This window comes from Panthera pardus, unplaced genomic scaffold (genome assembly GCF_024362965.1).
Source record: "Panthera pardus isolate Hobbes unplaced genomic scaffold, ASM2436296v1 HiC_scaffold_10, whole genome shotgun sequence".
NCBI lineage: Eukaryota > Metazoa > Chordata > Mammalia > Carnivora > Felidae > Panthera > Panthera pardus.
Window position 1 is genome coordinate 95,752,832 of NW_026526655.1, and position 15,624 is coordinate 95,768,455.

The window sequence follows — 15,624 nt, forward strand, 5'->3', positions numbered from 1 at the left end:
CTATGAAGCCAGCATTACTTTGATTCCTAAATCAGAGACCCAGCAAAAAAAAAAAAAAAAAAAAAAAAAAAAAAAAAAAAAGAGAACTACAGGCCAATATCCCTGATGAATATGGATGCAAAAATTCTCAACAAGATACTAGCAAATTGAATTCAACAGCATATAAAAAGAATTACTCACCAAGATCAAGTGGGATTCATTCCTGGGCTGCAGGGCTGGTTCAACAATCACAAATCAATCAGTGGGATACATCACATTAATAAAAGAAAAGATAAGAACCATATGATACTGTCAATCGATGCAGAAAAAGCATTTGACAAAATTCAACATCCTTTCTTAACAAAAACCCCTGAGAAAGTCGAGATAGAAGGAGCATACTTAAACATCATAAAAGCCATTTATGAAAAGCCCACAGCTAATATCATCCTCAATGGGGAAAAACTGAGAGCTTTCCTCCTGAGATCAGGAGCACGACAGGGATGTCCACTCTCAACATTGTTGTTTAACATAGTGTTGGAAGTGCTAGCATCGGCAATCAGACAACAAAAGGAAATCAAAGGCACCAAAATTGGCAAAGATGAAGCCAAGCTTTCACTTTTTGCAGATGACATGATATTACACATGGAAAACCCGACAGACTCCACCAAAAGTCTGCTAGAACTGATACATGAATTCAGCAAAGTCGCAGGATACAAAATCAATGTACAGAAATCAGTTGCATTCCTATACACTAATAATGAAGCAACAGAAAGACAAATAAAGAAGCTGATCCCATTCACAATTGCACCAAGAAGCATAAAATACCTAGGAATAAATCTAACCAAAGATGTAAAAAATCTGTATGCTGAAAACTATAGAAAGCTTATGAAGGAAATTGAAGAAGATACATTGGAAAATGGAGAAATGGAAAAACATTCCGTGCTCATGGATTGGAAGAATAAATGTTGTTAAAATGTCAATACTACCCAAAGCAATCTACACATTCAATGCAATCCCAACCAAAATTGCACCAGCATTTTTCTCGAAGCTAGAACAAGCAATCCTAAAGTTTGTATGGAACCACAAAAGACTTCAAATAGGGAGGTCAAAGTAATATTGAAGAAATAGACCAAAGCAGGAGACATCATCAAGACAGCATGGTATTGGCACAAAAACAGACACATAGACCAATGGAATAGAATAGAGACTCCAGAATTGGACACACAAAAGTATGGACAACTCATCTTTGACAAAGCAGGAAAGAACATCCAACGGAAAAAAGACAGTCTCTTTAACAAATGGTGCTGGCAGAACTGGACAGCAGCATGCAGAAGATTGAAACTAGACCACTTTCTTACACCATTCACAAAAATAAACTCAAAATGGTTAAAGGACCTGAATGTAAGACAGGAAACCATCAAAACCCTAGAGGAGAAAGCAGGAAAAAACCTCTCTGACCTCAGACGCAGCAATTTCTTTCTGGACACATCTCTAAAGGCAAGGAAATTAAAAGCAAACATGAACTATTGGGACCTCATGAAGGTAAAAAGCTTCTGCACTGCAAAGGAAACAATCAACAAAACTAAAAGGCAACCAATGGAATGGGAAAAGATATTTGCAAATGACATATCAGACAAAGGGCTAGTATCCAAAATCTATAAAGAACTCACCAAACTCCACACCCGAAAAACAAATAATCCAGTGAAGAAATGGGCAGAAGACATGAATAGACATCCACGTCTCTAATGAATACATCCAGATGGCCAACAGGCACATGAAAATATGCTCAACATCACTCCTCATCAGGGAAATACAAATCAAAACCACACTGAGATGTCACCTCACACCAGTCAGAGTGGCTAAAATGAACAAATCAGGAGACTATAGATGCTGGAGAGGATGTGGAGAAACAGGAATCCTCTTGTACTGTTGGTGGGAATGCAAACTGGTGCAGCCACTCTGGAAAACAGTGTGGAGGTTCCTCAGAAAATTAAAAATAGATCTACCCCATGACCCAGCAATAGCACTGCTAGGAATTTACCCAAGGGATACAGGAGTGCTGATGCATAGGGGCATTTGTACCCCAATGTTTATAGCAGTATTTTCAACAATAGCCAAATTATGGAAAGAGCCTAAATCTATCAACTGATGAATAAAGAAATTGTGGTTTATACACACAATAGAATACTATTTGTCAATGAGAAAGAATGAAATATGGCCTTTTGTAGCAACGTGGATGGAACTGGAGATGTTATGCTAAGTGAAATAAGTCAGAGAAAGACAGGTACCATATGTTTTCACTCTTACGTGGATCCTGAGCAACTTAACAGAAGACCATGGGGGAGGGGAAGGGAAAAAAAAAGTTAGGGAGGGAGGCAAACCCTAAGAGACTCTTAAAAACTGAGAATAAACTGAGGGTTGATGGGGAGGGAGGGGAAAGTGGGTGATGGGCATTGAGGAGGGCACCTGTTGGGATGAGCACCAAGTGTTGTATGGAAACCAATTTGACAATGAATTTCATATTTAAAAAAAATACAAAATCAGGTGGTGATGGGGAAAAGACACGCAGGGTAAAGGAAAGAGGGGCAGGGGCCCAACTTTTAGAAGGGTGATGGGGCAAGATGATGTCCTCTGGGGCAAGCCCTGGAAAAAGTGAGAGCTCTCCAGGAAGAGTGTCCTGAGCAGAGACTAGCAACTGCACAGGCTGAAGATGGGGTGTGCTTCGTGTCTCTGAAGGACTGTGGGGAGGCCAGTGTGGCTGGAGCAGAACAAGGGAGGCAAGAGCAGGAGGACTGAGTTACATGTCTAGGCAGGGTCAGCCAGGAGGCCAGCAGGGTCAGGGGAAGGACTTGGATTTTACTGGATGTTGAAGGATAAATCCCTTTGGATCCTGGCCATGACCTGGCAATGACCACCACGCTGCTGGTGCCCTGCCCAGAGCCCGGGGACTCCTTTTATTTGCTGTGTGTTGGTCCCCCACCTCTGTGTGCCTTCAGAGGACTGCCCAAGTTCACTGGAGCAATCACTCCAGGGTTAACTGAAGAGCCAGAATAGCCTGAAGAGCTCAAGGGCTGCCTAAGAGCCATGGCCCCACCCTGATGCCGAGTGGTGTGGTTGTACAAAAGTCTGCCCTCTCCCCTTCCCCAGCCTGCTGCCTGCCCCTACTCTCTGTTTTGTGACCTGCACCAAATCTTTGGTTCAAGTTCTGCTTCTGAGAGAACCCACCCCACGACAACCTCCAAGAAGTGAATACCCTGTTAGCTCTCCATCTATCACACCATGTCCCCTGGTCTCCCATGGAAATCTTGGCTGGCAGCCTCCAGCAGTGATTCTGTGTAATTCCCACTTGCCTCCTACTCCTCCAGCTTTATCTTCCTGATACTTCTGAGTCTGAATATCTCCCTATCACTGAGAGTTCACAGCACACTCTGGGGAGGCGGCAGAGGCTACTACAGACTTTCCCATCCAAGAGAGTTTCAGTCTTGGCTCTGGCACCTACCGGCTGTGTGGGCGAGGTGCCTGTGCCATCTGAGCTTCAGCTTCCTCATATGGGGATTGGTGATAATCAAGCCACCTGGCCAGGTAGTTGTGCCAGTTAAATGCCACAAAGCGTGTGAAGTGGGTAGCTTCACGGTAGCTGCTCAAAAAATGCCACAGCCTTTCTTTCCTACACCACTCTCAGGTATTAAAACTGTCCTTCCTTTCTTCAAGGAGCTGGAGGAGGGGCTTTTAAAATGATTATGGTTAAGTGGTGCCTGGGCGGCTCAGTCGGTTAAGCGTCCAACTCTTGGTTTCCGCTCAGGTCATGATCTCATGGTTTATGAGTTCGAGTCCCGCATCTGGTTCTGCGTTGCCAATACGGACTCTGCTTGGGATTCTCTCTCTCTCTCTCTCCCTTTCTCACTGCTCCTCCCCTACTAGCCCTCCTTCTTTCTCTCTCAAAATAAATAAATAAACTTAAAAAATTAAACATGATCACATTAATATCAAACATATATTGTATATTTACTAATATTCCAGGAAGAGTGCTAAATGCTTTATACATGTGATCTCTCTAAGCTCTGTTATGTTGTCGGGATTTAGTTTAGACAATATATTTGTGTGTGTGCGCGCGCGCGCATGGGGGGAGGGGTAGGGGGAGAGAAAGAGGGCTTTCAGTTAAGCTAATGCAAGCAGATATTCAAGATATTTGGGCTGGATAAAATATTTTAGAAATGTTTTCTACCCTAGCATGAGTTGGGTATAAAGATTCAGAGAAACCTCCAGCCTGAATTTTTAGAAATAACTCAGGAGAGCTAAAGCCCTGATCTGTCTGGTGTCTAGCCATGAGCCAGGAGGAAGATTTGGTGGCTGATTAACATTAATAGACTCCTGCCTCCTCCTCACTGTGTATCTGCCTTGGGGGAAAGAGGGGTGGACCATTAGGGACTGAAAGCTGGGACTTCGCGGGCCCTTACAGACAGGCACTAGAAGTACTTCTGGGTGGCTTGCTCACAAACGTCTTCATGCGTGGTAGAATTTTGAAATTTCCTTTCTTTTTGTCTTGACGGCTGGCTTGTAGAGAAAGAGCTGGCCAGCTCTCCCTTACCTCAACCCCCTTAGGTTACTGGTATGTGCCTTAAGGAACCTAAGAAATGTAGGAGATGTAATTGGCTTAGATCAGTTCACAATAAATCCTATCAGAGAGGTACCACTAATAGAGAAGTTAAGCAACTTGTCTGGAGTCTCCAGGAAGTGGCAGGCACGGGTTCCAAGCCACCTTCTCAATGCAGAGTCCTCTCTCTTGATCACTATGCTGACCTGTCACCAGAACACCCCTCTGTTAGCCACACTTCCTCCATTTTTCTCCATGGACAGGCAGCCTCAGCGTGACTGACTTTGGGACTGGATAATTCTTTGCTGTGGATCTGTCCTGTGTATTGAAGGATGTCTGGCAGCAACCCTGGCCTCTACCCACTAGACGCTAATAGCATCTTTTACCCCTGCCTTGTGATGATCAGAAATGTCTTCATTCACTGCCAAATGTTCCCTGGGGAGCTCCTGGTTGAGATGTACTGGCATAGATCCTAACTCCTTAGCAAAATGCTACCTCTTCTTGAGAGAGAGAGAGAAGCTCTACTTTCTTAAGTTCTTAGTGTCAGGGACTGTGTCCAGATCTTTACCTATGGATTGGGTATCATTAACCACATCACATCAGGGGATAAGACATATTTACTATGGCTGTTCCAAGTAAAAATATGAGACATTGGCTCAACATTACCCTACAAGGTATTCAAGACCATTACTGGGCTAGAGATGTCAGTGTGCATATGTACCTGCTGTCAACAGACCTAAGCAGAATAGGCCTTTCATAGCCCTGAGGTTGATTTTGGCAGACATCCCTTGTATGTCACTGCTAGAGGTAGGTGAGCTCTATAGGCCCTGACAGATGGAAGAGCCAATGCACAGTGACCAGACCATATATGGCAATACAACTCTGTTCCACACCCTCTTTGGCAACTAGTCCAGGAAGCCAAACCACAGCCTCTGCAGCAACAAGTCCAGAAAGATCAGGACATGGTCAACGACCGCCAACTTCCCCATTTTGTTTTGTTTTGTTTGGGTCCTCACTTCCAACTCAGAACCAACCAGAGAATGCAAAAAATACTCCCCAAACTAATCACATGAGATCCTCTGCTTCTAATTAGTCTGTCTCCAACTTCCTCATACCAATAATCAGCAATGAGAGCATACCCGAAACCTTCCCTTTGCCCACGCAACACCTTCCCACTCCTCTGCCTGCCTCTGAGTCTCTGCCTAATGCAAGTGGTGGTGGCTAACCACTTGTGTCCTCATATAGCTTGTGTTCTCTAAATAGCTTGTGTTCTCATTGGGTGGTCTCCATTTCTCTCCAAGTCTCCTTCTCACCACCTTACTTCCAGGTAGTATGGCACAAGGGAAGCAGGTCTCGAGGATTCTGCCACTCATTCAAATAACGTAGCAAGCAAGCACAGTCATACAACGTTGTCGTGTAGACTTGTGGAAGCCTCAGCCCTCAGTTCCCCAGGTCCTTCTACAGCACCTTGCACAAAGCTTTGGCTGAAGGTCGAGATAATATTCCAGACAAGACAGGCAGATGGCTTAACTATGCTCTTGGAATGTCTTCTAGGTATCTCAACACAAGATCAAATGGGAGTCCCAGTTCAGGTGTCCCAACTCAGAGGGTTTAGGCCTCTGGGTTCACTAGATTCTTATATTCCTCTTCATAGAGGTTCATGCATGCCTAGCAGTATTTGCCTTCATTCTACATATATTGAACACCACTATTGGACCAATGAAAAATGGCTTTTAATATTCCAGATGCTAATTTAGAAACCTTCTAGCACTGATCAAAATAGCCAGATTGGGAAGCTTCCTCAGAATAAAACAAATGAACATAGGGGAAGGGAAGGAAAAATAAGATAAAAACAGATAGGCAAACCATAAGAGACTCTTAAATACAGAGAACAAACTGAGGGTTGCTGGAGGGGAGGTGGGTGGGGTAAGGGGTTAGATGGGTGATGTGCATTAGGCGGGTACTTATTGGGATGAGCCCCAGGTGTTACATGTAAGTGATGAATCACTGGGTTCTACTCCTGAAACCATCACTACACTATATGTTAACTAACTTGGATTTAAATAAAATTTAAAAATTAAAGAAAAAAAAGAACTGTATGGTGTGCATGACTAATTGGGATTGTTAATGGGGGGCTAACTGGAAGGTCTGGGTTCCTGATAAGGGTCCTTCAAATGTTAAGGAACAGCAGACCCTAGAGCATAGGTTCTTAATCCTTTCTGTGCCTTGGACCTTTTTGATGAGGTAGTAAAACCCAGGGATCCCTTCCCACACTAACGTTTACAAGTAATGCTTGTAAATGAAGAAAACCAGGTATATTGAATACAGTCATCAAAACTGAAAATCAGATATATGTAATATAATAATATATGTGCTTCTTTATCAATGTGTTAAATATTAAAGTCTGGTGGCAGGTCTCAGAACTGCCAGGATTGGGGGAGCAGTGATGAGCATAAATGATATTTTAAAACACCTGCAACAGTAATGGAATGTGCAAATATCTGTAATTTCTACTAGTTGCAAAGTCACAGGAACTTCTACGGTTGTCTGCATTCGTGCTTAAAGGGAATGCTAAATTCTAGTTAGAGGTAATGAAAATAAAGATGCAATTTTTTTTTTCCCATCCAAGTTCATGAACTTCCCTGAACTCGATCTGTGGGCCTCAGCAGGAAAATCCCTGTCCAGAGTGTAAAGTTAAATACTCACAGAGCACACTGTCTATGCTGAAGCAAGTGACAGGGGAGGACTGTCATTTATTTGACATTTCTTAGTCTTCTTCCCACCATGCAGGGAAAATGAGTTCCAGGACAGAAGGAACTGTGTTATGTTGACTGCTGAGTGTCCAGTGTCAGAACAGTGCCTGGCACTTAGCAGGTGTTCAGATATTATTTACTGGATGAGAGGATAACAGGAAGTCGCAAGGTGATGTGTCCTGGAATGGCCTCACCTGCCCAGGTGGTCACTGGATGAGGTGCTGGGGGCAAAGTTAAGATCTCCCTGGGGATAGGGCTATACAGAGCCTGAGACAAGTGAGGGGTGCTGGGCTCACCTGTGAACTGGGATACTCAGAACCCAGTTGTCCTGGGACCAGGACCAGACCGTCCTGGGAGTTCTAGGCCCCATGGACCCTTTCCGCTCTTCCAGGTTTGTGGGCCCTCTCTTCTGGAACCTTCCTGTAGAATCAGCATTGAGCTCTTGCTCCATGGCCTTCTTCATCCTTCACTTCTTCTGTGTCAGGTCTTAAGATCTTCTTTGGAAGGAAGAGAATGCTTCCTTCCCCTTTACACTATTCCTTATCCCCTTGTCCTTCTTTTCTCTATAATACTCTCCTCTCTTCCCAGAAGAATTTGGTAACTGATTGAATCCAGAGCTTTGGTTCTAATGAACCTTCAAGATGGCAGGAATAACAATGTTCTCGTGAGGACCAAGAGGAGTTCATTTTCAAAAACTCTCCAAACAGATCAAGAGCACCGTTTACAGAGAGAGATTGAGAAAGAGGTGAAAACCATCAGAGTGTTCACGATCTCACCACATCTCTCTCTTTCCAAGCTCTCCCAATGCTCGGTAAAGTATATAATATTAGCCCCATTTCAGGACTAAGGAAACGAAAGATCCAAAAGATCCAAAGGTAACGTGCCTAACACCACACAGCTGGTAACTAGAGGCAGTGGGATCTAGTTCTCCCTGACTTCAAAGGAACCCCACACGGCCTTGATCACTACCCAGCTAGCAACCTTAGCCTCCCAAGCAAGGCTGGGGCCCTGGGCAGGCAGAGCTGGAGAAATCTGCCTTGGGACAGTGCTTCTCAAGTTTATTGCCATTGTGTTTCAGATGGGCAAGTAGGTTTATCGCACAGGGCTGGTTCCTATCTCCTGACACCCATGACTCACCAGCACATTTGTAGTACTTCAACTGGTCCGACCCTGTTGAACTGATCACAGCCCCGATGTCATGGCAAGGTCTGATTGCTATCCAAATTTCCAGGGCTCACTCTCACATCCTGGGCTTATCTCCTTGTATATCGGCAGACAATTCACAGCTGGGAAGTGCTTTGTGAACCACTTTCGAGCAGCAGGGGTATGGGACACAGCACGTACCCGGGACTCCAGCAGGACCCTGAGGTCAGGGATGTGGGCCAAGTGGGCCGTCCTTCCTACTAAACACAGCAATCTCTAGGTGTTTTCTCACTCAGACAATGCACAGCTGGCTCTAGCTAAATAATTTGACAATGCCCTCATTCATGGGGAATATCTAGGACTCCTTGGAGATACTAAATGAAATATTTTCAAAGTTTCCTTTGCTCCGAGTGTGATCTCAATTACAGTGTATTTATGGCTGTTGCTATGTGTTTTGGCTAAGAGGCAGTTGAATCATTTAAGAGCTGCTGTTTCAACAGGGACTTTTAAGGTGTTTGGACATCCTTGCTGTCAGTGATTGTGCCTATAATTCTCCTTTCTTTGGAGCACTCGTGGGGATTTCTGTGTGCTTCTGGTAAACAGATGTATTTAAATAGTCTGCATTTCTCAGGATTAGGATTTTCACAGAAATACGAGCGTGCAGATTTACTGCTATCTTTTTCTATCAGCAATCACCACCTCAGGAAATATGTTTTCCAGTCCATTTCTTTGACCCTTGGCTTATTTCCTTCTGGGCAGCTTTGCCTCCCTGTTTGCACAGCTCATCTCTAGGAACCCCTTAAAGCCAGAAACACCCTGGCTTGCTGGCTTTTGTGTCTCAGACACACTTTTTCAGTGCCACCTAGTGGCCGGTTTCAGGTCCTAGAATAGAGACCGATGTCTAGCTGGCAAACTGGGACTCACACTCTTTAAGGAACACGCCAAATGTTTGAGAAACTGAAGCACTTTAAGACAGCAGCCAAGGATATGGCCATCTAAAAACAGTCTGGGTTCCCCCCACCCCACCTTTAAAAGGCTGCTTATAGTTTTGAGAGCCTGTCAGGTTTGGATTTGAACTCTGGCTCTGAGGATTGCTAGCTGGGTGACACTGAACAAGTTACTTAACCTGGCCTGGCATGGCCTGGCTTACCTATCTGTGCAAGAGAGACAACAACACTATGGCGATGGGATTAAATAATATATTTCTAGTGCCTATCACAGTAGCTGGCACATGGTAACAGCTCATTTATTATGATGGTTGTTACTATTCTTCTCATTACTTAGTACCTAGAACTCCAGAGGCACTTCATAAATAGTTGTAGTATGAATAACCAAGGCATTTACCAGTCACTTGGCAAATATTTATTAATTACCTCTTAAGCTCTCAAATCTGTGTGTTGAGTCTGGGGCTGAATTCAGGGTTGGTTATAGGTTCTCTGTCTCCAAGAGCCTAGAATCCCTCTGAGTGGAGAACATGGCCAACAACATGGCAATTCTGTCCTGACAGGGGAGGAGATGGGGGGGGGTGTGGAATGGGTGCCTGAGGAGGAGAAAAGGAGGAAGGGGGCATCTGGGTTGGGATCTGGAAGGGAAGGAAATGCGAACACGTGAGGTAGGAAAGGCAAGAAATACTTGCTGGCTACATAGGAGGCAAGGATGAATACAACTCAACTCGGTTCCTGCCCTCAAGCACTCACAGTCTAATGGGAAAGACGAATTCATAAAAAGCAATTTGGCTTTTTTTCTTTTTTTGCTTCGTGACCAGTGGAGTTTGGCAAGCAGCTCTGTTCAATATCTTTTAGGGACCCAGGCTGACAGCAGCTTTACCTCAGTGCTTCTAAAGCTGGCTCCTAAAGTTTCTGCCTAACAAATGACACGTGATACCTCTGCTTACATCTTACTGACTGAAGCGGCCCCATGTCCAGGCCCATCTTTAAAGGGGCTGGGAAGTACAATCCTAACTGTGCTCAGGAGGAGACCGTGAAACATCTGGTGGATGACACAGAGGACCAGCACAAAAGATGAGCCTGCTGTAGAGTTTAAATCCAAGCGAAGAGGACAGCATCTGTCCAGACTCGGCCCATGAGGGTATACAGGGACTCACATGAGCTTCCTCATAAATTCACAACAGACGCAGCAAGGGGGAGGGTGTTTATGCAGCTGTCCCGTGCTTGCCATCTGATTCACCAACTTGATGACAAGGTGGGTGGAGTAAGGGAAGGACAAACTTGCCTAGAGACTTAAGTTAAGCTTAGGCAGAGGAGTCAGTTCCCCAGATACATTCAAGCGATGCAGTCAAGTCTCCCAGAGCCTGTCTCTGCTTGAGAGGTCCACCTGACCAGAAGGTAGGGGCAGATCTGCGCCGAGCCAGGTTCTGCGCACCTCCCCGGAACTCCCAAGAATGTGCAGAAACAAAAGTCTGCAATGACCTGAGAGAGTGGGGCTCAGGAGGCGGCCCTGGGCTCTGGCTATCTCCTCAGGACAGAGAAACTGCCTGCAGAGAACAGATCAGAACAGTGGGGTGTCCCTCCAGGGGCCACTGTGAGAGCTCCCCGGCTCTGCTTCCTGGCTCTCACCGAAAACAAAGTGAGACTCTGGATTTGGTGCTTTTTTAAGGTATATGGTTTCTTTAGTGGCAGAGGTGAGCTCCACTTTAAGGAAACTTGACACATGAAACTGGAGATAAATTAGGGAATGGCTCTTTGCTCTCAGAAAGTGTTGTTTTATGTAGAAAGAGGATTTGTCACGAAACTTAGGATACTTGAAATATGACCTGGGCTACAAAAATTCAGTTTGCATACAACATTGCAGGGACACATGTCTTTATCCCAGGCTCATCTGCATATTGGAATCTGAGGAATGCAAAAATAAGGGGTACTTGGGTGGCTCAGGCAGTTAAGTATCCAACTTGATTTTGTCTCAGGTCATGATCTCAGGGGTTCTTGAGTTCAAGCCCCACATCGGGCTCCATGCTGATGTGGAATTCTGTCTGTCTCTCTCCCCCTGACCCTCCCCTGCTTGTGTGCTCTCTCTCTCAAAAATAAAGTATAAAAAAAAGTCTACAAATTACAAAAATAATAGAAACTATAGAGGGAAAAATTCTGGACTTTGGGACATGCAGACATGGTGTCAAACCCTGTCTCTGCCATTCACTAATAGTGAAATGGTCTTAGGGAGGATGCCCAGCTGAGTTTCGGCAACAGGAAGGAAAGGCCATACTTCAGCGGCTATGTAATGAGCTACCAGACATGTAGCTCAAACCTGGTGCCTGGCACTGAGTAGACTCTTGGTAAAATTATGTTTTCCCCCTGTTCCCTAAGTTGACTGGGATGGTGTCTTCGCCATGTTCATAGATTCTGTGTGGGGGGTCCTTAAACAGATCCATCCACCTTCAGACTGCAGAGCAAGCAGGTCACTGCTGGGCCGCTGGCTGCACGAAGCTTCTGCTGGTAGCTCACAGCCCGTGGCAGAGTGGAATCAAAGGGAAAGCAATTGCTCAGGCTTCTCCTCAGCTGCCTCTGGGAGGGCCTCAGGTTTTTTTCTCATGAAGTCAGGTGGAGGAAGAGGACTACTCGTGAGGGAGGTTGAAACGTTCCTAATATTTAGTTGCTGGAAACCTCCATTTGAGAATGCACTTGCTGTACAAAATGACCAAGAAAGCTCCCCCACTCAAGGCCAGGTAGATGGAGGATGATGGGTGGCTAGAAGCAGCTCAGGCTTCTGCTGCTCCCTCCTCCAGTCCCTGCATACATAGGCCTCATCTGTCCACATCCCCCCTTCCCCAGAGAAATGGCAGAGAAAACTAGCAGCAGAGTTCTGGGACACTTAGAGATCATTCTCTGCCAATGATGCATGGATGTGTCTCCTCCTCTTCTTCCTCCTTCTCATCTCCTTTCCTCTTTTCTTCTTTTAGTTTTTTAAAAGCTTATTCATTTATTATTTCTGAGAGAGAGAGCACAAGTAGGGAAGGGGCAGAGAGGGAGACACAGAATCCGAAGCAGCCTCCAGGCTCTGAGCTGTCAGCACAAAACCTGATGCAGGGCTCAAACTCGCATGCCGTGAGATCATGACCTGAGCCAAAATCGGACACTCAACCCACTGAGCCACCCAGGCGCCCCTCTAAAAAAAATTTTTTTTTAACAGAGACCATGATTCACTTTGAGGAATTTTTTCACCTTTGGATACAAATGGCCTGTTTTTTCTTGTCTCCCCTTCTACCTCTGATTGTCGTTGCTCAGTCTCCTTTGTGGACCGCTTCCCTCATTCCTGAATGGAGGAGGCCCCTCTAGTGTCCCTTCACACTTTTTCTTCTCTCCCCAGGCAATTTGACCCTCCTTTGTATCTTCGGGAGATGCCACCTCACGCCTCCTAGTTTGTATTTTGGGAAGATACCTATGCTGAGTTGCTAAATATGAGCCCTCCCTGGCCTGTCCAATGACACCTTGGGTTCAGCGTGCTTTGGTATGACCTCACTTCCAGCATATGCCTACCTAGTTGCTCAAACCAGAGGTCTACGTGGCATATTTTACTGCTTTTTTCCACCAAGCCTCATAGACAGTGCCTGTTTTCTTGTTTTTTCTTACTGTCACTTTGCTAGTTCCAACATCGATCATCTTCACCACCCTTTTAATGGGCCTTCCAACTGGCCTGATCCGGTGTGTTCACCATAGATGCAAATTGGGACGTTTCTTTGCTTAAAAATTTTCATGACTCCCATGATCCCCAGGATAAGCTTCACTCTCCCTAGCAAGGCAAGAAAGGTGTTCTGAGGTCTAGTCCCCATCTCCCTGCTCTGGTTTTATTGCCTTCCACGGCCACACTATTATCAACATCAGTTGTCTTGCAGTTCCCGAAGCAGGTCACGCTGCTTCAAACCTCTGCTCAGTTTTCGGAAAATCCTTTCTTCTGCTGTATACGTGATAAACTCAAAAGCATCCTGTGATTTTTGTTTTTTCTCTATAGAGTTGTCTCTGCCTTTTGAAACTGAATTAATCACCACCCCCTCTGGGCAGCTGCTGTAGCTCATGCCATTGCACCTCCATTGTTACGCTCAAAATTGCATTTTATGAGTTCATCTTTCCCATTAGACTGTGAGTGCTTGAGGGCAGGAACCTAGTCGTATTCATCCTTGTATCATCAACTTCTGGCCCAAGGCCATATTGTCAATATTAAATAGATACTGTGGTTCAGATCTCGAATGTTCCACAAGAGGATTTCTGTGCATTTAGAAGGGAGAGATACAGGAAAACCATCTGTCCAGAGCTCATGTGCCTATCCCACATGGCTCTTTGCTATCTGAGAGCTGCTCAGGACCCCTCCAGGCCTCTCCCAACCACAACATCCCTTTCAGTTCTATCAACTTTCCAAACTCTTCTTTTTCCCAAACTGTGCTCTGTTTTGCTTTCTAATATGACAGATAAACCAAGCTGGGCTAATTAGGACCAAGATATTGATGGCTGGTAATGACATAAAAAATAACTATGGACAGTTTACATTTATTTAATATAACCACTCCTGGGGATATTTATATTTGAGTAAAAATAACTACCCCTTATGAGTTCTTTTTGTTTTTAGAAATTTAGGATTATAGCATGCATATTTGTAAAATAAAAAAATATTGTTATTGATATGAAGAAAAGAATCCCAAATAAGTGCTAACTTTAGCCAAATGTTTCTTCCAGCGTGAGATATCAGTTTCTTAAAAAAAAAAAAACAAACACACACTTCCTAAAATTCATTTTAAAACTGTGAAAAATGGGAATGCTTGGGTGGCTCAGTCGATTGAGCAGCCAGCTCTTGATACTGGCTCAGATCCCAGGGGTCATGGGATCGAGCCCCGTGTCAGGCTCCATGCTGAGTGTGGAGTTTGCTTGAGATTCTCTCTCTTTCTCCCTATGCCCTTCTCTCCCACTTGTGCTCTCTCTCTCTAAAATAAAATAAGTACAAAATTATGAAAAGCTGTCAGGAATTAGAGTTACATTTGTTTAACTACATTTTTTTTTTTTTTAATTTTTTTTTTCAACATTTTTTATTTATTTTTGGGACAGAGAGAGACAGAGCATGAACGGGGGAGGGGCAGAGAGAGAGGGAGACACAGAATCGGAAACAGGCTCCAGGCTCCGAGCCATCAGCCCAGAGCCTGACGCGGGGCTCGAACTCACGGACCGCGAGATCGTGACCTGGCTGAAGTCGGACGCTTAACCGACTGCGCCACCCAGGCGCCCCAGTTTAACTACATTTTAAACAGCAGGCAGAATTTATTGGGTGCCTTCTTTCTTGTTATAACTTTGGTTGGGTTTCATCATCTTCTGTGTGTCCTCATTATGCGTTGTTATAGACTGTACTGGGGATGAGCATGTGATTCAGTTCTGTCAATGAAACACAGGGGAGGATCTGCAGGAAAGTCTTGAAAATACTTCGTTGTTTTTTACTTCTCTACTGGACGCTATCAGGTCTGCATAGATACCTGCAGGGTGGCAGCCATGAGGAGGGGCAAACAGGGGCCAAGCCAACATGAGAATCACAGGGCAGACAGACAGAAGTGACCTGGATCTTCCATGACATTCAGCTGCTGAATGCTGAAATGGAGCCTCTCTACATGGGGAATTCTTACAATGAACGTAAATAAATACTGCTTTTTGTTTACTCCAGTGGTCCTTTGAAAAGACCAACAAAATTAACAAACGTTTAGCTAGGCATATGAGGAAATAAAAGAGAGAAGACTCAAATTAATAAAATCAGGGATGAAAGAGGGGAGCTTCACTCTTGACCTTACAGAAATAAAAATGATCATATGGCCATGAATAATTGCATGCCAACAAATTAGAAAACTGATGGAATGGACAAACTTCTAGAAAGAAACAAAAAACTACCCAAACTGACTCAAGAAGAAAGAGAACACCTGAAGAGATCTCTAACGAATAATGAGATTGAATTAGTAATCAAAAACATTCCCCCAAAAAAGCCTAGGCTTCATTGTGAATTCCACCAATCATTTATTTTGTTTTATTTCTTTTTAAAGTTTTTAAAAGTTTATTTTTGAGAGAGAGAGAGAGAGAGAGAGAGAGAGAGAGAGAGAGAAAGCGTGTGTGCAAACAGGGCAGGGGCAGAGAGGGAGATGGAGTATTGGAAGTAGGCTTTGCGCTGAGAGCAGTG